This window comes from Scyliorhinus torazame, chromosome 1 (genome assembly GCF_047496885.1).
Source record: "Scyliorhinus torazame isolate Kashiwa2021f chromosome 1, sScyTor2.1, whole genome shotgun sequence".
NCBI classification, from domain to species: domain Eukaryota; kingdom Metazoa; phylum Chordata; class Chondrichthyes; order Carcharhiniformes; family Scyliorhinidae; genus Scyliorhinus; species Scyliorhinus torazame.
This window is the reverse complement of record NC_092707.1, coordinates 66,766,192-66,792,156: the sequence shown is the minus strand read 5'-3', so window position 1 is coordinate 66,792,156 and position 25,965 is coordinate 66,766,192. Positions and strand designations below refer to the sequence as shown.

The window sequence follows — 25,965 nt, the reverse complement described above, 5'->3', positions numbered from 1 at the left end:
AAAACTGGAAGAATGTGAACAAGTTGTGGCAATAACAGCAAAAACAGACATACATAAATGTTACTTATTGCCAGTTAACCTTCATGCAGCACCTACAATATGAATGAGGATAATGCTGCATTATAAAGTGACACCGTCTGCTGTGCAAATTGAGGATTCTGAACACAGCTCGTTTCATGCTTTCAAAATGAGAAGGTGAAGCTGGAAAGTTTCAGGCATAAACCTGCAGTGAGGATGATTTCTCCAGCCGCTGGCGGCAGTAACATGATAGACAAATACAAGAGGTTTTATACTGTGTGCATCGATGGTCAAGATTTTGTTGTGGCAATGATGTCGAAACAGTCAGTGTTTACCATCATTCCTCCAATTTAAACTGACAGAAAATTCAAGAGTCTACATATGCGTGGGATAACATAGAAATATAAAGGTTTGCAGCCAGTGGTTTTGTGCGGCTCCACAAGGGGCGCTGTTGAGATCCCCTGAGAGTGAAATCTTTAAAAATCAGTGAGTTAACAAAAACTCCCACTTTTGCACTATTAGTCTCACTGTATATTATACCCTGTCGAATGAGGCGCAACTGGGTATTTAACAGCATGCTAACTTCATAATTATCACTGACCCTACCAGGCAAATCTTTTATTTGTGGAATGTCAAATTTCTCCATTAAGATAAAAAAAGTGCACTTTTTTTTAACAAGCAAAACACTGCAGATGCTGTAATCAGAAACAAAAGTACAGAACGCTGGAAAAACTCAACAGGTCTGACAGCATCTCCAGGGAGAGAAAACAGTCCATTTCACTCTTCATCGGAAATAAAGAGAGGGAGAAATGTGTTAGATATTAAACTGTAGCTGGGAGAGATTGCGACAAGTTTCAGAAATCTTAAGAACAAAAGCCAGATGACCTGGTGTGGGAGGGGGAGTGGGGCGGGGGAAGGGAGGATTTTTGTATTAGGACAATAAATGTATGGGATTTTTTTTGTTTTAATAGGGTTTGAGATAGAGGAGAATGGAGAAATACTGGGTGGGATTTACCGGCAGTTTTCGCCGGTGGGAAATTCCGGTCCCACGATGGCGCACGGGTTTCCCAGTGACGAGGGGTGCTATTAACATGAAATCCCATTGACAAGAGCATGATCGGTAGTTCCCGCTGGCTGGCCAAAAAACACGTGCTAAATCCCACCCACTTTTTACTATTTGTTTACCTTTATTTTAGTTTCTTTCTTGGTGCAATCCTATTAGTATTTCTTACACTATCTGAAAATGTTAACTAAATGTAAAGGCATTTAGTGCTTTCAACTTCCTGGCTTGCTGTCGGTGAGAATGCTTTAAGGTGATCAGCTGTTTACCCTGCTTGATGACATCGCTGTAGCTGCATGCCTGGAGATCCATCGACTTTGCACCAGATTTGTATTGGCATTGGGAAAGGAAAAACGCACACCACAGAGGTTGCTAAATATTTGTGGGCAGCTTTCTTTGAGCTCATCAGCATTGCTTCACCACTGACCGCAAAATCTAGCCCAATGTGAAATTTTAAACATGTCTAATAACAAGGTGGGGGAATTTGTATGTGCTGCAAAAAGGGAAGATCACATCCGTCAGCTACCCAGAGGATTAGGCATGGAAACCAATCAATTTTTATGCTCAACCCTCTGTATGATATGGTTGACAAAAACATACTCCCATTAGGCAGTTCACTGATTTGGAGGTTAGCAGTAATTGAAAAATGCTGTTCAATGTACTACACCTACCTGATGATTTTGCGCCGGAACGTGTGATTAGAAAACAATTTCAGTGTGGTCCCCTCTACAGTGTCTCGAGGATCTGTGTCAACTGGGCAAGCAACTGTATAACCCATTAGCCACTCAGATTGAAAAATCCTTACTGCGTTGCGCAGAGTCGGAACCAGGAAGTGTAAAATAAATAATTAATCCAATGTTGAATCATCTACAGAAAGTGAAATAATGAGAGGGAAAGAAAGACAGAATTCAGAGAGAGGGGGATAAAATACAGAAAAGAAAAAATGAAAAAGAAAAAAAGCTTAAATAAACATTTGAATATTTTTCAACCTCTAACATTAATTAAGAACTGTGGTAAAGCAAATTTAAGCAAATTTACACAAGTAAAACTTAATTCTCAATGCCAGAGAGGTTACTTGGCATTAACTAAAACTTATCACACCATTAAATATTTTCCAAGACCAGAATGGATGAGCCCTTACTTGTTCTGGAATGTTCATTGGGTATCTGTAAGTACATCAATGTCACACCATTCCATATCTTTAATTGCCTCTCAGCGCGATACGCTGATAGCAGAGCTACCTGATTTTCATATTCAATTCTGTTTGAGTAGTTGTCGGAGCTTGCTGGCCGATTTACACTTGAATAATTCTGAGCAGAGATAGCCTTACCCTAATTTTACTGCACAATCCAGGTCAGCAGTGACGGTACATCTGTCTGGAAGAACAACCAAAATTCTTAGTTACACTAATGCACTGGCTCTTGGTGGGTTGGCAACAGTGAGTGGGTTGGTGGGGGATGGGTGGGCATCATTGTAATATTATAATTTGATTATAATACAATTATGTGTTTACACAGCACATAGTAGTACCATCTGTCTGGAGCCCTCAGTACTACTAGGCACCTGGAACAATGAGCAACCAAGGCTGAGTAGCATTATGGAAATGTGTGGGTTAGTGGTGAATTACGAATTCATACCCTGTGGTTGATGCAAAGAAGAAGAAATGTATTTTCCTAGGCAACACTGAGGAAGGTCCTGTTTAAATTGACAGGCCTAAAGATTCAGAATGATAGCAATGTGTGCTTTACAAGACACTGCGTGCCCATGCATTTCTGTTGGATTTTGGTTTCACATGCTGGTAAGAGGAACATAAATAGCTCTAAAAGAATGTAGGACTAACCATTAAATTTCTATGTTTCCGAATTTCATGTTGCATATTTGAAGTGTGCCTTTTTAATAGTATGCTAATTGTATCGTCAAGGTTAAGCATATTCAGGTGAAATGCATTGATTGATTAAGTACCTTAAAGACTTCCTTTGGCTTTTGATTTTTGTTCCAATGGAAGTCCATGATTGCCAATACCCTCTTTGGCTTTGGTACCTAAAAGAAGAGGAGCAGTTATTATAGAAAATGACCTCTGAGATACTGGATATTGGTGAGGGAGGTAGTATACAAAATGTTGCATTCTCTAAATAAATTTAGCAATAAGCAAAAGACTGGTATCTGGTTTCCTGCTTCATCATTTGGCTGCTGAAGGACTTAGCATGTCACCATTAATTTTCTTTATTATTGTCATGCAATATAACGGGCGGTTATTTACATCAAACTATTCCTACTTCCTTGTTTAAAAAAAACACCCCAATTAAGATGTTAGCCATTTTACTACTTGCCCTTAAAGGACAGTAAACAAACTATGTGGGTTTTCCACTTACAATGGAAGTAGTTGACCCATTAACCTACAGCTCACTTGTCAATAAATATTAAAATATCCCTAATTACAGAGTTTTCAAATTAAATCACAATCTGTAAAAACTGTACTGTTCAGAAAAAACAGAAATGAGATTGTGTGGCTCATCAGTCTTTGCATCTGGTATTGCAATATTAGTAAACTTTAGTAATAAATTAATTTAAATTGTAATTGGCTCGGATTGGTGTTAGTCAAATATATTCATTCACAAGCAAAGCGTTTCAACAATTAGATAAGTTAAAAAAAAATGTAGTGTACCCAATTCATTTTTTCCAATAAAAGGGCAATTTAGCGTGGCCAATCCATCTACCCTGCACATCTTTGGATTGTGGGGGTGAAACCCACACAAACACGGGAGAATGGGGCTGGTTTAGCACTGGGGCTGGTTTAGCACAGTGGGCTAAATAGCTGGCTTGTAATGCAGAACAAGGCCAGCAGCGCAGGTTCAATTCCCGTACTGGCCTCTCCGAACAGGCGCCGGAATGTGGCGACTAGGGGCTTTTCACAGGAACTTCATTGAAGCCTATTTGTGACAAAAAGCTATTATTATTATTATTATTAGAAAGTGTAAACTCCACACGGACAGTGACCCGGGGCCGGGATCGAACCCGAGACCTCAGCGCCGTAGGCAGCAGTGCTAACCACTGCACCACCGTGCCGCCCCTAGAAAAGAAAGACTTATATTTATATGGCACCTTTCACATCCACCAGTCATTAAATGTTTTATAGCAATGAAGTGATTTGCAAGTATTATGTTACTGTTGTAATGTAGGAAATGCGAAAGCTAATTTGCGCACAAGCTCCCAGAAACAGCTAAGTGGTAATGACCAGGTAATCTGTTTTTTGTGATGCTGATTGTGGGATAACTATTGGTCAGGATACTGGAAATAACTCCTGCTGTTCTTCAAAAAGAGTGCTGTGGGATCTTTTCCATCTACCTGAGAAGGCAGACTCGGCCTCAGTTTACCCATAAAGTGGCACCTCTGGCAGTGTAGCATTCCCTCGCTGCTACAGTGGAATGGCAGCTTAGATTGTTGTGCTCAAGTCTTGGGGATAGATTTGCCAGTGCTGCCCACCGTGGGCATTGTCGCGGCTGAGATGGACAATTTGATGGACAATTGAGAAGTCCGTTGACCTCGGGAGGGAATTTCCAATCCTGGGGTGAGCGGGGCAGGAAAATCCAACCCTTGGCACGGGGCTCAAGCACACAATCTTCTCCCTCAAGAGGTGAAAGTGGTACCCACCAAACCGCAGCTGACACATGAAGCAATCACACACAAATATATGAACCTGATCTGTTCACGGGCTTAATATGGGCTCCACACGTAGCAAAGTATTCTTCTGAAGAAGCAGGAATATTGCGAGGAACAAATCCTGAATTCATGCAGTGTCAGAGTTTCAAATGCTCCTGGGCTGAGGAAGATTGAAATGAACTTGCCTATAATGATGCTGTTGATCATTACGTCCAACAATTCACCAGAAAGAGACACCAATTTATATCTTGTAGTGCCCAAGGATTCTATCTTACACTGTAGCCTAATTGGCGGTGCAACACAAATGAATTATAAAAAGCAAAAAATTGAGCAATTTATAAATGATGACTTAATGATATGAAACTGCTTGAAAAAGGCATAAAGAAAATGAAAAGGCACTCTACGCAGTATGTATCTGCCAATGAGCCACTGAAAACAATCACGGTAACATAAAGGCAGCATTGTCAATAATCTTTCCTCAGTGCTTACTCCTTGAGACAGCAAAGAGAAGGCTGAAGGCCAATTTTAAGGATTATTGGCTCTAGTTGTAATTCCTCAGTGCTCGATAGACTGTAACTTCAATACAGTTGCTTATAATGACTTGCAGTTTTAACCAACGTCACATTAACATCCAATATTGTCAATGAAATCAGCTCTGCTACATAGAAACATACAAATTAGGAGCAGGAGTTGGCCACTCAGCTTCTCGGGCTTGCCCTGCCTTTCAATATGACCGTGGCTGATCAGATTGTAGCCTCAGCTCCACGTTCCCACCTATCCTTTTTTTTTTTGTAAATATTTTATTGAAAATTTTTGGTCGACCAACACAGTACATTGTGCATCCTTTACACAATATTATAACAACACAAATAACAATGACCTATTTTATAAACAAAAAATGAATAAATAATAAATAACAAAAATGAAAACTAACCCTAATTGGCAACTGCCTTATCACAAGTAACACTCTCCAAAAATATAATTTAACAGTCCAATATATAATTATCTGTCGCAACGACCTATACATATTATACAGTATATATTAACAACCCTGAGAGTCCTTCTGGTTCCTCCTCCCCCCCCGCTCCCCCCCCCCCCAACCCCCCCTCCCCTCCCCCCACCCCACCACCCCCCCCCCCCCCGCCTTCTTTTTTCCATTCCATCTATCTTTCTGCGAGGTATTCGACGAACGGTTGCCACCGCCTGGTGAACCCTTGAGCCGACCCCCTTAGAACGAACTTAATCCGCTCTAGCTTTATAAACCCTGCCATGTCATTTATCCAGGTCTCCACCCCCGGGGGCTTGGCTTCTTTCCACATTAACAATATCCTGCGCCGGAATACTAGGGACGCAAAGGCCAAAACATCGGCCTCTCTCGCCTCCTGCACTCCCGGCTCTTGTGCAACCCCAAATATAGCCAACCCCCAGCTTGGTTCGACCCGGACCCCCACTACTTTTGAAAGCACCTTTGTCACCCCCATCCAAAACCCCTGTAGTGTCGGGCATGACCAAAACATATGGGTATGATTCGCTGGGCTTCTTGAGCACCTCGCACACCTATCCTCCACCCCAAAAAATTTACTGAGCCGTGCTCCAGTCATATGCGCCCTGTGTAGTACCTTAAACTGAATCAGGCTTAGCCTGGCACACGAGGACGACGAGTTTACCCTGCTTAGGGCATCTGCCCACAGCCCCTCCTCGATCTCCTCCCCCAGCTCTTCTTCCCATTTCCCTTTTAGTTCATCTACCATAGTCTCCCCTTCGTCCCTCATTTCCCTATATATATCTGACACCTTACCATCCCCCACCCATGTCTTTGAGATCACTCTGTCCTGCACCTCTTGTGTCGGGAGCTGCGGGAATTCCCTCACCTGTTGCCTCGCAAAAGCCCTCAGTTGCATATACCTGAATGCATTCCCTTGGGGCAACCCATATTTCTCGGTCAGCGCTCCCAGACTCGCGAACTTCCCATCCACAAACAGATCTTTCAGTTGCGTTATTCCTACTCTTTGCCGCATTCCATATCCCCCATCCATTCCCCCCGGGGCAAACCTATGGTTGTTTCTTATCGGGGACCCCCCCAAGGCTCCAGTCTTTCCCCTATGCCGTCTCCACTGTCCCCAAATCTTCAGTGTAGCCACCACCACCGGGCTTGTGGTGTAGTTCCTCGGTGAGAACGGCAATGGGGCTGTCACCATAGCCTGTAGGCTAGTCCCCCTACAGGACGCCCTCTCTAATCGCTTCCACGCCGCTCCCTCCTCCTCTCCCATCCACTTAATCACCATTGAAATATTAGCGGCCCAATAATACTCACTTAGGCTCGGTAGTGCCAGCCCCCCCCCTATCCCTGCTACGCTATAAGAATCCCTTCCTCACTCTCGGCGTCTTCCCGGCCCACACAAAACCCATGATGCTCTTTTCAATCCTTTTAAAAAAAGCCTTCGTGATCACCACCGGGAGGCACTGAAACACAAAGAGGAATCTCGGGAGGACCACCATCTTAACCGCCTGCACCCTCCCTGCCAGTGACAGGGATACCATATCCCATCTCTTGAAATCCTCCTCCATTTGTTCCACCAACCGCGTTAAATTTAACCTATGCAATGTGCCCCAATTCTTGGCTATCTGGATCCCCAGGTAACGAAAGTCCCTTGTTACCTTCCTCAACGGTAGGTCCTCTATTTCTCTACTCTGCTCCCCTGGATGCACCACAAACAACTCACTTTTCCCAATGTTCAATTTATACCCTGAAAAATCCCCAAACTCCCCAAGTATCCGCATTATTTCTGGCATCCCCTCCGCCGGGTCTGCCACGTATAGTAGCAAATCGTCCGCATACAAAGATACCCGGTGTTCTTCTCCTCCTCTAAGTACTCCCCTCCACTTCTTGGAACCCCTCAACGCTATCGCCAGGGGCTCAATCGCCAGTGCAAACAATAATGGGGACAGAGGGCATCCCTGCCTTGTCCCTCTATGGAGCCGAAAATATGCAGATCCCCGTCTATTCGTGATCATGTTCGCCATCGGGGCCCTATACAACAGCTGCACCCATCTAACATACCCCTCTCCAAAACCAAATCTCCTCAACACCTCCCACAAATAATCCCACTCCACTCTATCAAATGCTTTCTCGGCATCCATCGCCACTACTATCTCCGTTTCCCCCTCTGGTGGGGCCATCATCATTACCCCTAACAGCCTCCGTATATTCGTGTTCAGCTGTCTCCCCTTCACAAACCCAGTTTGGTCCTCGTGGACCACCCCCGGGACACATTCCTCTATTCTCATTGCCATTACCTTGGCCAGGATCTTGGCATCTACATTTAGGAGGGAAATAGGTCTCTAGGACCCGCAATGTAGCGGGTCCTTTTCCTTCTTTAAGAGAAGCGATATCGTTGCTTCTGACATAGTCGGGGGCAGTTGTCCCCTTTCCTTTGCCTCATTAAAGGTCCTCGTCAATACCGGGGCGAGCAAGTCCACATATTTTCTATAGAATTCGACTGGGAATCCATCTGGTCCCGGGGCCTTTCCCGCCTGCATGCTCCTAATTCCTTTCACCACTTCTTCTACCTCGATCTGTGCTCCCAGTCCCACCCTTTCCTGCTCTTCCACCTTGGGAAATTCCAGCCGATCCAAGAAGCCCATCATTCTCTCCCTCCCATCCGGGGGTTGAGCTTCATATAATTTTTTATAAAATGTCTTGAACACTCCATTCATTCGCTCCGCTCCCCGCTCCATCTCTCCTTCCTCATCCCTCACTCCCCCTATTTCCCTCGCTGCTCCCCTTTTCCTCAATTGGTGTGCCAGCAACCTGCTCGCCTTCTCCCCATATTCGTACTGTACACCCTGTGCCTTCCTCCATTGTGCCTCTGCAGTGCCCGTAGTCAGCAAGTCAAATTCTACATGTAGCCTTTGCCTTTCCCTGTACAGTCCCTCCTCCGGTGCTTCCGCATATTGTCTGTCCACCCTCAAAAGTTCTTGCAGCAACCGCTCCCGTTCCTTACTCTCCTGCTTCCCTTTATGTGCCCTTATTGATATCAGCTCCCCTCTAACCACCGCCTTCAGCGCTTCCCAGACCACTCCCACCTGGACCTCCCATTTATCATTGAGTTCCAAGTACTTTTCAATGCACCCCCTCACCCTTAGACACACCCCCTCATCTGCCATTAGTCCCATGTCCATTCTCCAGGGTGGGCGCCCTCCTGTTTCCTCCCCTATCTCTAAGTCTACCCAGTGTGGAGCGTGATCCGAAATGGCTATAGCCGTATACTCCGTTCCCCTCACCTTCGGGATCAACGCCCTTCCCAGCACAAAAAAGTCTATTCGCGAGTAGACTTTATGGACATAGGAGAAAAACGAGAACTCCTTATTCCTAGGTCTGCTAAATCTCCACGGGTCTACACCTCCCATCTGCTCCATAAAATCTTTAAGCACCTTGGCTGCTGCCGGCCTTCTTCCAGTCCTGGACTTCGACCTATCCAGCCCTGGTTCCAACACCGTATTAAAATCTCCCCCCATTATCAGCTTTCCCATCTCTAGGTCCGGAATGCGTCCTAGCATCCGCCTCATAAAATTGGCATCATCCCAGTTCGGGGCATATACGTTTACCAAAACCACCGTCTCCTCCTGTAGTTTGCCACTCACCATCACGTATCTGCCCCCGTTATCCGCCACTATAGTCTTTGCCTCGAACATTACCCGTTTCCCCACTAATATAGCCACCCCCCTGTTTTTCGCATCTAGCCCCGAATGGAACACCTGCCCCACCCATCCTTTGCGTAGCCTAACCTGGTCTATCAGTTTCAGGTGCGTTTCCTGTAACATAACCACATCTGCCTTAAGTTTCTTAAGGTGTGCGAGTACCCGTGCCCTCTTTATCGGCCCGTTCAGCCCTCTCACGTTCCACGTGATCAGCCGGGTTGGGGGGCTTCCTACCCCCCTCCCCCTTGTCGATTAGCCATCCCCTTTTTCCAGCTCCTCACCCGGTTCCCACGCAGCTGTATCTCCCCCAGGCGGTGCCCCCCCCGCCCATCCCCTCCCATACCAGCTCCCCCCTCTCCCCAGCAGCAGCAACCCAGTAATTCCCCCCTCCCACCCCCCCCCCGCTAGATCCCCCGCTAGCGTAATTACTCCCCCCATGTTGCTCCCAGAAGTCAGCAAACTCTGGCCGACCTCGGCTTCCCCCCGTGACCTCGGCTCGCACCGTGCGACGCCCCCTCCTTCCTGCTTCTCTATTCCCGCCATGGTTATCATAGCGCGGGAACCAAGCCCGCGCTTCTCCTTCGCTTCTCCCTCCGCATGGAAGAGAGAAAAGTTACCACATCGCAGGATTAGTACATAAAACTCCTCTTTCCCCCCTTTTTAACCCCCCTCTTCGCCCCCCACATTCGCCCCGCCACTTTGTTCAAACGTTCTTTTTAATAACCCGCTCATTCCAGTTTTTCTTCCACAATAAAAGTCCACGCTTCATCCGCCGTCTCAAAGTAGTGGTGCCTCCCTCGATATGTGACCCACAGTCTTGCCGGTTGCAGCATTCCAAATTTTATCTTCTTTTTATGAAGCACCGCCTTGGCCCGATTAAAGCTCGCCCTCCTTCTCGCCACCTCCGCACTCCAGTCTTGATAAACGCGGATCACCGCGTTCTCCCATTTACTGCTCCGAGTTTTCTTTGCCCATCTAAGGACCATTTCTCTATCCTTAAAACGGAGGAATCTCACCACTATGGCTCTGGGAATTTCTCCTGCTCTCGGTCCTCGCGCCATCACTCGGTATGCTCCCTCCACCTCCAACGGACCCGCCGGGGCCTCCGCTCCCATTAACGAGTGCAGCATCGTGCTCACATATGCCCCGACGTCCGCTCCCTCCGCACCTTCAGGAAGACCAAGAATCCTCAGGTTGTTCCTCCTAGCGTTGTTCTCCAGTGCCTCCAACCTTTCCACACATCGTTTCTGATGTGCCTCATGCGTCTCCGTCTTCACCACTAGGCCCTGTATGTCGTCCTCATTCACGGCTGCCTTTGCCTTCACGAACCGAAGCTCCCGCTCCTGGGCCTTTTGTTCCTCCTTTAGCCCTTCGATCGCCTGTAGTATCGGGGCCAACAGCTCTTTCTTCATTTCCTTTTTGAGCTCTTCCACACAGCATTTCAAGAACTCTTGTTGTTCAGGGCCCCATGTTAAACTGCCACCTTCTGACGCCATCTTGGTTTTTGCTTGCCTTCCTTGCCGCTGTTCTAAAGGATCCACTGCAATCCGGCCACTTTCTCCTCCTTTTTTCATCCGTATCCAGGGGGGATTCCCTTCTGGTTTACCGCACAGTGTTTTTAGCCGTCAAAATTGCCGTTGGGGCTCCTATCAAGAGCCCAAAAGTCCGTTTCACCGGGAGCTGCCGAAACGTGCAACTCAGCTGGTCATCGCCGCACCCGGAAGTCCCGTTCCCACCTATCCTTGATAACCTATTACCCACCCCCCATGCTTATCAAGAAACTATCTATTCCTGCTCTAGAAATATCCAAAGGCTCACCTTCCACCACTGTTATGATCCCCAAGAGACCCATGGGGACGACCCGACTAATCACCCCCAGAGACTCGTGGAGTACCAGCTCGCCTGCCAAGGGGCAGAGGCTCATCAATGGGCTTGTTAATTCATTGCCACAAAAGTCAACCCAGGTAAGAGCGTAGCTGCAGAGTAGTCCTAACTGGGGCTGGGATTGTTGCTTGTAAATATTTTCCTTTTGGAAATAAACAATTTTTTACTCTCCTTTCCAGACTCCTCCCACAGTTCAAAGATTTGCAGGTTAGGTCGATTGTCCATGCTAAATTGCCCCTTAGTTTCCAAAAAACATTAGGTGGGGTTACTGGGCTATGGGGATAGGGTGGACGCGTAGGGTGCTCTTTCCAAGAGCCAGTGCAGACCCGATGGGCCGAATGACCTCCTTTTGCACTGTAATTTCTATGATTCTCCCCGTGAACTTGGTGGAGTATGAGCTCGCCCGCTGAGGGACGGAGGGTCATTAATTCATTACCAGAAAGGTTAGCCAAGGTAGGAGCCATGCTGCAGAGTAGTCCAACTAGCATTGTTATTTATGGAATAAACCATTTTTTGTCTCTCTTCTCCAGACTCCTCCATGATTACTAAAACCACCTTTTGAGGAAGAGGTGCATGGAGGAGGTGGGGTGTGAAGAGATGCAAATGAGATTCTAACTGTCACAAAGTGGAGCAACACCAGAACAATCCAAAGGTTACAGGAAAACACGGAGCCCCAGAAGCAAATGATGTAAATCACTTACTCCATAAATTTCCTCTTCCTTTCCTGCTGTTCGAGAGTCCTAACGACATCGATGTGTTATTCTAATGGCCACAACCTGTCAGCCTTCCTGGGATGTGCGGACCAGCGCTAGTGGAAAGCCAATATTCAACAGAGCCCTGGGAGGTTGTGTGATCGCGTCAACTTTCTTCACTATCTACCTCACCCTGGTCACAGAAACCATTGGTGACCAACGTCCACTCACCGTGGAGCCTTTCAACCTCAATAAGCTGAGAGCCAGGCAAAGGTGACCCTCCAGCCCATCCGTGAATTACAATATGCCGATGATTGCGTAGTTGTGGCCCACGCTGCAAGTGTCATTCAGACTGTCCTCAGCCCCTTTAATGCGACACACAAAAGGGTTGGTTACTCACTCAATATCAGCAAGACCAAAATCCTCCATCAGCCGTCCCCCGGACAAGCATCTACCTCTCCAACTATGAGCATTGCTGGGGAGATTTTAGAAGGCGTTGAACTCTTTGTATCCCTTGGGTATCTACCTGGCTCAAAAGATCACCGTGAAAATAAATAAATAAAAGTTATTGTCACACGTAGGCTTACATTAACACTGCAATGAAGTTCCTGTGAAAAGCCCCTAGTCGCCCACATTCTGGCGCCTGTTCGGGTACAAGGAGGGAGAATTCAGAATTATCAGCTGGTATGGGAATTGAACCCACGCTGCTGGCCTTGTTCTGTATCACAAACCAGCTGTCTAGCCCACTGAGCTAAATCAGCCCCATATAAAGATGAGATCCAGCACAGGATCAGCTGTGCCAGTGTAGCATTCCAAAATATTCACAACTGGGTCTTTGACAACAGGGATCGCCACCCAAGCAGAACGGGCTATTAGTGAGGCAAAGGCTAGGACATCTCCCCTCATCCCTGTCTGCAGCACCGGTGAGTCCAATACTCCAAAAATGGTCAACAACGGCACCTCTCCAGCTGAACACACCAAATCCCTGACATATCAAAAAAGGAGACCTAGAAACGAACAAGCTTGGCGCAAGACCAAAACATGTGTGTAATTCGCCAGCCCCCTAGAGCACTGCTCACACCTATCATCCACCCCCGAGAAGAGCCCACTCATACGTACTATAGTCAGATGTGCCCTGTGCTCCACCTTGAACTGGATCAGGCTGAATCTTGCACATGAGGATGTGAAGTTGACCCTGTGAAGAGCCTCACTCCACAATTCCACCCTCAAAGACCAAGCCCAGCTGATCCTTCCACTTCCTCCTCCAATGCCTGCTCTGTCACCAACATCTGCCCATAGACATCTGAAATCTTACCCTCCCCCAACTCGGCCAAGAACAGGATCCTGTGCATAAGCAAAGGCAACAGTTTCAGGGCAGATAAAGGAAGTTCCATGAGTAAGAAATCATGCACCTGAATACATTCCCTCTGGGAAGCTAGAACCTCTCTTGGCCGAGGGTAGGTTCATCTAGGCTGGCGAACATAGCCTCCAGAAACATGTCCCTAAACCTCTCCAACACCTCCCACTCCCATGCCCTAAATGATGAACCAAGATAGACAGCACAAACCTATGGTTCCTCAGATCGGAGCAAGCAGTGGCATGGAACCCAGTTTAAAGTGCTGCCTAAACTGATTCCAAATTCTCAAAGTGGCTATCACCACCGGGCTTTAAAAGAATCTAGCAGGGGAAAACGGGAGTGGTGCAGGCTCAACCCTATGAACAAAACCTTCTCCATCCGCCCCCATATAGAGTGGGGATGCTTGTTCATCTCTGCGTGCCGGAGGATTTCCACCAGTAGTGGTTCCACAGGATATTCATAAATCAAGTGGGAAGACAGCCGAACAAACGACCAGCACTTCCCCGAAGCCAGTAGCACAATCATGCTCATTCAAAATCAGCTTGGCATCCAAATGCCGAAGAATCGACTTCTGAAGAAGATATTTGTTTTCACAACCTAAGGATGGCGCCTGTCGTCAAGGTTGCTCTGAAGACTGAATTGAAAAGGGGGCAAACTGACATCAGTTCCTGTGAGGAACTTGCTGTAAACCGTGATTTGTGGGCAGCACCTCATCAACCCAGTTAAAAACTCATCACATTAACTCAAGACCAAATTCAAGACCGTTTTGGAGTAGTTCGAAACAAACGAGAGCTTTGAGCGCTATATCTTCCAGCAACGCCTTCAGGGTAAGGATGAACCTTTCCAATCCTTTCTAACTCATCTCCGTATATTAGCGCAGTCCTGCAATTATGGTGACACTGCTGATTCCATGATCAGGGATCAGATTCTGTTTGGGGTGCACTCCGATTCCTTCCGGGAGCAACTCCTCAAAATTAGGCACAGGACCCTGCCAGTCGCAATCGAGACGTGTAAAGTGCACGAGCATGCGAGAAATCGATACTCCCGTTTCAAATCGGCAGAATACGAAAAACTTGCCTCCCACGAGCCAGAGAGTGTACAGGCCATCGCCCGGATGCAGCATCTCAGTATCGATGAAAGCGGCCATTTCACACACTTTTTCCAGGGCCTCACGCATGCCCAACATGAACGGGAGAACGAAGCGGCCGAAAACCAAACTGCGCAGGTGCGAACGCCGGCTGACCGCACTGCGCATGAGCGACAACGCATGGAGCGTAACGACGTCAACGTCATGTCGTGCCTGAACTGCGGCACCGCCCACTTAAAGCGGCAATGCCCTGCAAAAGGCAGGCGATGTTTAAATTGCGGGAAGCCTGGACATTATGCAGCCTTGTGCAGGTCTGCACCACCAGTCAAGGGCCAGCGATCCCAATTCCAACGCAAGCGCGTTCGATGTGTACAGTAAGGTTTACTGGATTCTGATCCTGGTAGCACTACGGATCCAGAGGACGACTGCCTGGAGTCCCCCTATTGAATGGGCATCATCACTACGTGTGAGTATGCCTCCTCAAATTCAGCAAGACGCCTATCGATCCTCAATGTGGATTCCGCAGACGAATGGCCTGCTGTCATACAAGTTAATCAATGCAGCATCCAGTTCAAGCTGGACACTGGTGCTTCTGCCAATCTCATCTCTCAAGCTGATTTTGACCGCATTCCACAAATTCATTTTCTTGGGATCCACTACCAACCTGATTTTCCCAGTCCACGTGCATATTGAAGTCCCCCATGATTATTGTAATATCGCCTTTTTTACATGCCTTTTTATCTTTGCGGTTCCTCAACTCTACCCACAGAGATTCTATGCCTTTTGATTCAATATCAACTCTTGCTATCGATTTAACTGTATTCCTTACTGACAATGCAATCCCGCCCCCTTTGCCCATCTGCCTGTTCTTTCGTAGGACACATATCCTTGTTTATTTAGACCCCAGCCCTGATCCCCTTGCAGCCACGTCTCTGTGATGCTCACAACATCGTACCGGCCAATTTTAATGTGCGCAACAAGCTCATTTACCTTGTTTTGTATACTGCGCGCATTTAGGTACAACACCCTCAGTCCTGCATTGACCACCTCCATTCTCACACTAGTCACCTTCTTTGCTCTGCCTGAGGGTGATGTTGTTCTCTTATTTTTGTTCTCTATTTACCCTTCAGTTATGACAACTTCTAAGCTAACGCTCTGGTTCCCACCCCCTGCCATACTAGTTTAAATCACAGCAGAATCCCACAAATACAATGCACAATCTGGGGCTGTTTAGCACAGGGCTAAATCGCTGGCTTTGAAAGCAGACCAAGGCAGGCCAGCAGCACGGTTCAATTCCCATAACAGGCGCCGGAATGTGGCGACTAGGGGCTTTTCACAGTAACTTCATTTGAAGCCTACTTGTGACAATAAGCGATTTTCATTTCATTTCATTCAATGAGTGACCAATTTATTTGTTTTTTTGTATTGAGGGAGGAATATTGACCTAGATACTGTGAAATATGCTTTGCCTCTTTGGATAACATAGCATCCATTTAAACCATTGGACCAGGCCTTGGTTTAATGTTTCAGCCAAATCATATTTCTGAGAATTCGGTACTCTTTCAGTTCTGAACTTAAATTGTGTGCTCGAGCCCCATTACGGGGCTCCATCACACACAATCTCCTGCTTCAGTGCTGAGTGCATTACCAACTGAGACACGCTAACACTTACATCTGACCACAAGAGAAAGGAATGAATTATTACATTACTCGCAGCTTGCAAACCAAATAAGGCAAGCCTGCTTTGGGGAAAGTGTCATCAGCCTGAGTATCCTCACTGTCCTTCACTAAGGTTCCTGCTCACATAGGAAATCTTTTGTTTATATTGTGAAGGACATATTGATTAAATAGCTTTCACATTACAGTAACATGCCAGATGGCAGACAGAGGAAGGCAGGCAACACAACCTGTTCACAAATATTTAAGAGTCAAGATCATATTACGTACCTTGTGCGTAGGTAAAGGCTGCCACGCACAATTCAAAAAGCAATATAAAGCATATCATACTCTACTCACCCTGTGCAATTTCTATTTTCTTAAATTACAAGAAAAAAATCCTTGAAAGGCACAACAGCTACTGAGAAATCCCACCCGAAATATTGCTCTCTCTTTCAAATCTTGACTGACCTGTTTGCATTTTTATTTCGGATTTCCAGCGTTTGTAGTTGTCACTTTATGTAATCAGTCCTGAGAACACTTACTCTATTCCCTGTTCCAGCCCACCCCAGTTTCTGAACATCCAACTGCACCAACACAGCCTGGTTAAAGTTGCTATTGACCTGGGATCCATGTCTCTGGTGGGATGGCTCGAACGGCCAGTTCCAGCTGTTGCAACATTTTTCTTCAGGAATTCACTGATCTCCCAGTCAGAATCACGCAGGTGACTGAGAGAACCATCTCGCTTGTGTCCATGCGACCATACAACCTCACACTCTGACATCTGACACCTCTGCCACCCCCCCCCCCCCCCCCCCCACCAGCTCTGGCTACAAGCCACTCGCACCCAGTGTCTCACAACTCGCAGATCCTGCCTGTAAACCTTCCTCTAAATTACACACAGTGTCAGCTTCTGAACTGGCGGTTGGGAGTAATGAAGTTAGGTTTTGTGAATGATCACAGCTCCAGCGCTACAAAAAATGTTAATTAAGACAAGTTGATGCTCTATGTTGTAATTATAGCGGTAAACCTGTTTGGCAAGCTTGGTTTTAAACTTGAAGACCCCACTGAAGCAATCAATGACATTGAATATGCCCAACAGTATTCTTCCTTATTTACCACATATGGGAAAGTGTACAGTGTACTCCTCGCATTGACAGGTCAGTTCTGCCAATTTCGGAAATTTTAAGATAATTACCATTTCAATCCATGTCAAAGTGTCGCAGGGGTTGAAATGACTTGCAGCAGACGGTATCATTGAGCAAATCAACTCACCCCCATGGCTGTCGAACCCAGCTATTGCACAACAAACAAATGGTGAACACAGACTATGCATCACCATGTTTATTAACAAAATCAACACGTGGAAAGATAATTGACTCTGATACAAATGGTAATGAAATAAAGGAATTCACTGAATTCTCCTGGAGCAACTTTTAGTGCAACTATCCTTTTGCATGACTTACTACCAACTGTAAGAAGTCTTACAACACCAGGTTAAAGTCCAACAGGTTTGTTTCGATGTCACTAGCTTTTGGAGCGCTGCTCCTTCCTCAGTTGAATGAAGAGGTCTGTTCCAGAAACACATATATAGACAAATTCAAAGATGCCAAACAATGCTTGGAATGCGACCATTAGCAGGTGATTAAATCTTTACAGATCCAGAGATGGGGTGACCCCAGGTTAAAGAGGTGTGAATTGCATCAAGCCAGGACAGTTGGTAGGATTTCGCAGGCCAGATTGTGGGGGATGAATGTAATGCAACATGAATCCCAGGTCCCGGTTGAGGCCGCACTCATGTGTGCGGAACTTGGCTATAAGTTTCTGCTCGGCGATTCTGCGTTGTCGCGCGTCCTGAAGGCCGCCTTGGAGAACGCTTACCCGGAGATCAGAGGCTGAATGCCCTTGACTGCTGAAGTGTTCCCCGACTGGAAGGGAACATTCCTGCCTGGTGATTGTTGCGCGATGTCCGTTCATTCGTTGTCGCAGCGTCTGCATGGTCTCGCCAATGTACCACGCTTCGGGACATCCTTTCCTGCAGCGTATGAGGTAGACAACGTTGGCCGAGTCGCACGAGTATGTACCGCGTACCTGGTGGGTGGTGTTCTCACGTGTAATATTGGTACCCATGTCGATGATCTGGCACGTCTTGCAGAGATTGCCATGGCAGGGTTGTGTGGTGTCGTGGTCACTGTTCTGAAGACTGGGTAGTTTGCTGCAAACAATGGTTCGTTTGAGGTTGCGCGGTTGTTTGAAGGCAAGTAGTGGGGGTGTGGGGATGACCTTGGCAAGATGTTCATCGTCATCAATGACGTGTTGAAGGCTGTGAAGAAGATGACGTAGTTTCTCCGCTCCGGGGAAGTACTGGAGGTGGTGGTGGTGGTACTTGTACCGGTGTTGTCGTCTCCGGGAGCCTTACGGTTTCAGCTTGGGCTTTATTCTTGGTCAGGCCTGAGGGGAGGGGAACCGATCCTCCTGGGAAGGGAGCGGTCGCGGGGTGCGGCGGTGGCAGGAAGGGGGGGGGTTGGGTGAATGGTGTCGGGGGGGGGTGTGTGTGTTGCCGGCGGGCGCCAGATCCCGCAGGGAGACCGTGTCCTGTCGGCCGTCGGGGTACTCCACGTAAGCGTACTGCGGGTTCGCGTGGAGGAGGTGAACCCTTTCGACCAACGGGTCCGCCTTGTGTGCCCGCACATGCTTTCAGAGCAAGATGGGTCCTGGGGCCGCCAGCCAGGTCGGCAGCGACGTTCCAGAGGAGGACCTCCTAGGGAAGACAAGGAGCCGCTCATGAGGCGTTTGATTAGTGCTCGTACATAATAGCGACCGGATGGAGTGGAGAGCGTCCGGGAGGACCTCCTGCCACCGTGAAACAGGGAGGTCCCTGGACCATAGGGCCAGTAGGACGGTCTTCCAGACCGTGCCGTTCTCCCTCTCTACTTGCCCGTTCCCCCGGGGGTTGTAGCTGGTCGTCCTGCTTGAGGCTATGCCCTTGCTGAGCAGGAACTGGCACAGCTCGTCACTCATGAAAGAGGACCCCCTGTCGCTGTGGACGTATGCGGGGCAACCGAACAGTGTGAAGATGGTGTTCAGGGCTTTAATGACTGTGGCCGCGGTCATGTCAGAGCAGGGAATGGCGAATGGGAAGCGGGAGTATTCGTCCACCACATTAAGGAAGTATGTATTGCGGTCGGTGGAGGGGAGGGGCCCTTTGAAATCGAGACTAAGGCGTTTCAAAGGGGCGGGAAGCCTTAATCAGGTGCGCACCATCCGGCCTGAAAAAATGCGGCTTGCATTCCGCGCAGATGTGGCAGTCCCTTGTGACTGTACGGACCTCCTCTAAAGAGTATGGGAGGTTGCGGGACTTGATAAAGTGGAAAAACCGAGTGACCCCCGGGTGGCAGAGGTCCTCGTGGAGGGTTTGGAGGCGGTTAATTTGTGCGTTGGCACATGTGCCGCGGGATAGGGCATCGGACGGCTCGTTCAGCTTTCCGGGACGATACAAGATCTCGTAGTTGAAGGTGGAGAGCTCGATCCTCCACCTTAAGAACTTGTCGTTTTTGATTTTGCCCCGCAGTGCATTATCGAACATGAAGGCTACCGACCGTTGGTCGGTGAGGAGAGTGAATCTCCTGCCGGCCAGGTAATGCCTCCAATGTCGCACAGCTTCCACTATGGCTTGGGCTTCCTTTTCCACTGAGGAGTGGCGGATTTCTGAAGCGTGAAGGGTTCGGGAGAAAAAGGCCACGGGTCTGCCCGCTTGGTTAAGGGTGGCCGCTAGAGCTATGTCGGAGGCGTCGCTCTCGTCCTGGAAAGGGAGGGACTCGTCGATGGCGCGCATCGTGGCCTTTGCGATATCCGCTTTGATGCGGCTGAAGGCCTGGCAAGCCTCTGTCGACAGAGGGAAGGTCGTGGTCTGTATTAGGGGGCGGGCCTTGTCTGCGTACTGGGGGACCCACTGGGCGTAGTATGAAAAAAACCCCAGGCAGCGTTTCAGGGCTTTTGATCAGTGCGGGAGGGGAAATTCCATGAGGGCGCGTGTACGTTCGGGGTCGGGGCCTATTATCCCATTGCGCACTACGTAGCCCAGAATGGCTAGCCGGTTGGTGCTAAAAACGCACTTGTCCTCGTTGTACGTGAGGTTCAAGGCTTTGGCGGTCTGGAGGAATGTTTGGAGGTTGGCGTCATGGTCCTGCTGGTCGTGGCCGCAGATGGTTACATTGTCGAAATACGGGAACGTGGCCCGCAACCCATGTTGATCAACCATTCGGTCCATCTCCCGTTGGAAGACCGAGACCCCGTTTGTGACGCCAAATGGGACCCTTAGGAAATGGTATAATCGCCCGTCTGCCTCGAAGGCTATGTACTTGCGGTCACTTGGGCGGATGGGGAGCTGATGGTAGGCGGACTTGAGGTCCACGGTGGAGAAGACTTTATATTGGGCAATCCGATTGACCATGTCGGATATGCGGGGGGAGTGTACGCGTCTAGTAGTGTGTACCTATTGATGGTCTGGCTATAGTCTATGACCATCCTTTGTTTCTCCCCTGTCTTCACTACTACCACCTGTGCTCTCCAGGGACTATTGCTGGCCTGGCTTATGCCTTCCTTTAGTAGCCGCTGGACTTCGGACCGAATGAAGGTCCGGTCCTGGGCGCTGTACCGTCTGCTCCTAGTGGCGACGGGTTTGCAATCCGGGGTGAGGTTCGCAAACAAGGACGGGGGTTGCACCTTGAGGGTTGCGAGGCCGCAGATAGTGAGTGGGGGTATTGGGCCGCCGAATTTGAACGTAAGGCTCTGTAGATTGCACTGGAAATCTAATCCCAGTAATGTGGGGGCGCAGAGTTGGGGAAGGACGTGTAGTTTGTAGTTTTTGAACTCCCTCCCCTGCACCGTTAGGGTAACTATGCAGAAACCTTTGATCTGTACGGAGTGGGATCCTGCAGCTAGGGAAATCTTTTGTGTGCTGGGATAGGTGGTCAAGGAACAGCGTCTTACCGTGTCGGGATGGATAAAGCTCTCCGTGCTCCCGGAGTCGACTAGGCATGGTGTCTCATGCCCGTTTATTAGCACCATTGTCGTCGTCGTCTGGAGTGTCTGGGGCCGAGCTTGATCGAGCGTAATTGAAGCGAGACGTGGTTGTAGTAGTGGAGCGTCTTCCTCGAACCCCATGGAGCCGTCGACACTGGGGTCCGTTGTTGCTGTCCAAGGTGGCGTCGGGGATGAACAAAATGGCTGCCCCCATACATCGCACATGGCTGGGGGGTCACAAGATGGCGGTGGGGTGGACAAAATGGCCGCCACCACGCGTCGTACAGGTCTGGGGTGGTCCAAGATGGCGGCGCCCTTCCTCCCCTCGTGGTGGCCGGGACCCAAAATGGCGGCGTCTGCGGGTCGCACATGGGGCGCTGGGGGGGTTGGGGAGCGTTAGGACCGCTCGGGGCTCCCTCATCTCTGGGGACAGCGGTGGTCGGGACCCAAATTGGTAGCGCCGGCGGGTCATACGTGGGGACGGGGGGGGCGTTGGGGAGCGTAAGCGGCGTGCAGGGCTCCCTGTTCTCCCGGGACCGCGGTGGTCGGAACCCAGAGTGGCTGCGCCTGCGGGTCGTACATGGGGCGCTGGGGGAGTTGGGGAGAGTAAGCGGCGTGCAGGGCTCCCTGTTCTCCCGGGACAGCGGCGACCTCGCGGGACCGGCACACAACCGCGAAATGGCCCTTTTTCCCGCAGCTCTTGCAGATCGCTGCGCGGGCCGGGCAGCGCTGCCGGGGGTGTTTCGCCTGGCCGCAGAAATAGCAGCGGGCGCCCCCGGTGCGACTTGGCGTTTGGACCGCGCAAGCCTGTGGGGTGTCCGGGGGGGGGGGGGGGTGGGTTTGTCGCGACGGGTACGTACGGAGCCCAATGGGCTGCCGCGCGGTCGGGGCCGTAGGCGCGGGTATTACGCGCGGCCACGTCTAGGGAGGCTGCTAGGGCCCGTGCCTCTGAGAGTCCTAGCGACTCTTTTTCTAGAAGTCTTTGGCGGATTTGGGAGGAATTTATACCTGCCACAAAAGCATCGCGCATTAACATGTCCGTGTGTTCATTTGCGTTCACCGAAGGGCAGCTGCAGGCTCGTCCCAAAATCAGCAGCGCGGCGTAGAATTCGTCCATCGATTCTCCGGGACTTTGCCGTCTCGTCGCGAGCTGGTAGCGAGCGTAGATTTGGTTAACTGGGCGGACATAGAGACTTTTCAGTGCTGCGAATGCCGTCTGGAAATCCTCCGCGTCTTCGATGAGGGAGAAAATCTCCGTGCTTAACCTCGAGTGCAGGACCTGTAGTTTTTGGTCTTCTGTGACCCGGCCGGTGGCCGTTCTGAGGTAGGCCTCGAAACAAGTCTGCCAGTGCTTGAAGGCTGCTGCCGCGTTCACTGCGTGGGGGCTGATCCTCAGGCATTCCGGGATGATCCTGAGCTCCATAGTCCTTTTTAGGCACGCTTAATAAATTGTAGCGCACAAAGACTCCGTGAGACGAATAGAGTGAAGTCGATGAGGCTTTATTAAGCGTGTCTGTTCCCCCGCAGCTCGATAGTAGAATGGCCTGCGAGGGAGGACTCCGGCTTCTTATACTCCGCCTTCAGGGCGGAGCTGGAGGTCAACGGCCAACCAGGACCCGGGATCTGTCAGCCAATGACATTAGGGCTTCCAGTCCCACATGACCCCTAATACATACTACCACAACATCTACTCCATGAGGTCCTTCCAGGCTTCGAGTGGGGACCTGTCCTGAATCTCACAGACTTCGGTGCACAGGTGCATCCGCGCCATCATGGAGGCCCTATAAGCTCAGTCAGCACAATACATCCATTTCAATGTGGACCGAGCCCTCCAGAATGTGCGGGGTTCGCTGCCATCGCCAAGCAGTCCCAGGTCCAGGATGAATGTCACTCTACGAGCATCTGCAGATGACAGGCCACTCTACACAAACCGAAAGGGGTTCCACTCGATGAACATGCAGCTCAATGTGACCTTCTGCTGTGCATCATGCACGTCTGTGCCTGGTACCAGGGCAGTATCCAGGGCACCTTCATCCTGGCTCACTTGACAATTCCCGACCTCTTTGAGGTGCACCCTCGGCTGGGGAGGGTTGGTTCATGGGCGATAGGGGTTTTCCACTATGGTTGTGGCTGATGGTGCCGATCCGGAGGCCACAGACACCGAGACCCGCTACAACGACGCCTATGTAGCCACCAGGAGCATGATCGGGCAGTTCTTCGGTCTCCTGAAGATGCGGTTCAGGTGCCTGGACCGCCCTGGAGGGACCCTCCAGTATAGCGCTGGGAGGGTCACCCGTATTATGGTGACCTGCTGCATCCTCCACAACACTGCGCAGCAGAGGGGTGACTTGATGGAGGAGAAGGTTGAACACCAGTTCTCGTGCAACGAAGAGGATGCGGGGGAGGGCGAGAACGGACAGGACGTGGGGCCCAGGCAGGCACAAGAGGTCCCACATGTGCGCCAGGGCCAACACGCATGGGATGCTCCAATCGCCTTCAGATTCACTGACTGGGGGGGGGGGGGCGGGGGGAAATGGCTAGGGGCATGGACACCGCATCCCACACCCACACACCCCACCCCACAGCCCCCAGCCGGCCACAACCTCCGGCCAACCTCCTCCGTGATACATACCTGCCACACTAAGGGGTGCGGGCCCTGGGTTGGCAGTAACAGCAGGTCTGGTCCATGGGATGGAGAATGATGACAACCTGCCCTGCAATGAGTTCTGGTGCTCCGCATCGTTTGACAATGTCTGACTCCTGCCCAAGGGTAGCACTTTTCACCATCCACCTGGGTGATCCCTGCATGCGAGCTGGACATTCCATCACACGGTCCCATCGGGTCCCTGGGGTGGCGGAGGTGTGGACGTTGGGGTGTGAGGGGGAGGGGGGGGGTGGGGATACGGGGGTAGGACACCGGAGCGGTGAACGCTGGCTGAACTGTGGTCCCTGAGCCAGCACCCCCCCCCCCCCGCCAATCCTCAGCACCCCCCCCACCCCCCCACCCCCAATTCTGTGGCCAGCCCACACCAGCCTACCCCTCACACCCTTCTGACAGAGTAACATTGTGCACAGGTGTTTAATGTGAAAACATATATACAGATACGTGTCCTAGCCCCTATCACTATACTGTGCCCTGCTGCTGTGCAGACTTAACTGGTGTCTACTGTTCTGGCCTTACGGGGCCCTAACGCTGCCCCTAGGTGAATCCCCAGATGGTACAGCAGGAATGGAGGCGGCCTGCTGTGATTCCCGCCCTGCGACTTGGTTCCCTTTGGCGGGCATCTTCTGGGGCGCCCGTGAATGGATGGGCCTGGCCACTGCTTGGCTGTCCCTGGTGGCGTGGTACTGTTCTGTTCTGCCCGCTGCCCACCAGATGCACGAGGGACAGGAGGGGAGGATCCAAGACGCTGTGGTGTCCTTCCCTGCAGGAGTCACTGGCATGGGCCCCAGCACCTCCTCCTCCCTCAGGGTACCCAATGGCCCCCAGGCTATGCTATGGCTTGGGGGTGCGAGCGGAGCTAATCCCTGAGGTTCCCCCGCCACATGGCGGTGCCTGTCCTGGACTCCACTGCCATGTCGACCAGGGTCTGCATTCACACAACCATGGATCACTGGGAGCAGACCACCTTCAACTGGGACTGTGCCACATCACATTGTGACTCTGCCACCACCTTCTGCGTGTGTGCCACATCAGACAGTGACTGTGCCATCTCCCTCTGAGACTGGGCCACCTCCCTCTGTGTCTGTGACATGTTGGCCAAAACCCTCACCTCCAAGGCCTCCAACGTGGATGCCACCCGTGCGATGTTGGCCATGGTGTCATGCATGGCCGGCACCACCTCCTGCTCCTGCATGCGGTTGGACTCCTCCATCTGCACCTGACGGTGCTGAATGCTCGCCAACAACCCCTCAAGTCCCCCCCTGCCCAATGCAGCAGGGGCATGGGAACCTGGATTGTAGTTTTAGGGTAAGGGAGAATGAGAGTATAGAGGTCAGGAGCACAGATTTGACGTCGCAGGAGGGGGCCAGCGTTCAGGTAGGTGGTTTGAAGTGTGTCTACTTCAATGCCAGGAGTATACGAAACAAGGTAGGGGAACTGGCAGCGTGGGTTGGTACCTGGGACTTCGATGTTGTGGCCATTTCGGAGACATGGATAGAGCAGGGACAGGAATGGATGTTGCAGGTTCCGGGGTTTAGGTGTTTTAGTAAGCTCAGAGAAGGAGGCAAAAGAGGGGGAGGTGTGGCGCTGCTAGTCAAGAGCAGTATTACGGTGGCGGAGAGGATGCTAGATGGGGACTCTTCCGAGGTAGTATTGGCTGAAGTTAGAAACAGGAAAGGAGAGGTCACCCTGTTGGGAGTTTTTTATAGGCCTCCTAATAGTTCTAGGGATGTAGAGGAAAGGATGGCGAAGATGATTCTGGATATGAGCGAAAGTAACAGGGTAGTTATTATGGGAGACTTTAACTTTCCAAATATTGACTGGAAAATATATAGTTCGAGTACAATAGATGGGTCGTTTTTTGTACAGTGTGTGCAGGAGGGTTTCCTGAAACAATATGTTGACAGGCCAACAAGAGGCGAGGCCACGTTGGATTTGGTTTTGGGTAATGAACCAGGCCAGGTGTTGGATTTGGAGGTAGGAGAGCACTTTGGGGACAGTGACCACAATTCGGTGACGTTTACGTTAATGATGGAAAGGGATAAGTATACACCGCAGGGCAAGAGTTATAGCTGGGGGAAGGGCAATTATGATGCCATTAGACGTGACTTGGGGGGATAAGGTGGAGAAGTAGGCTGCAAGTGTTGGGCACACTGGATAAGT

General features: G+C 50.0%; 1 long non-coding RNA gene across 2 annotated transcripts in view; it reads right to left on the bottom strand.

Annotated features, from left to right (window-relative positions):
* The window catches only part of LOC140429487 (uncharacterized), a 42,694-nt gene extending 25,858 nt beyond the window's left edge, over window positions 1-16,836 (bottom strand). The window contains exons 1-4 of one of the 2 annotated variants that reach the window (XR_011949099.1): window positions 16,587-16,836; window positions 3,041-3,118; window positions 2,409-2,454; window positions 1,750-1,945 (exon numbers count right to left, since the gene is read on the bottom strand). This is a non-coding gene — a long non-coding RNA (uncharacterized lncRNA). The remainder of the gene's footprint in view (window positions 1-1,749; window positions 1,946-2,408; window positions 2,455-3,040; window positions 3,119-16,586) is intronic. The other variant, XR_011949098.1, reaches the window with a different exon arrangement.
* Between the last annotated feature and the right edge of the window lie 9,129 nt (window positions 16,837-25,965).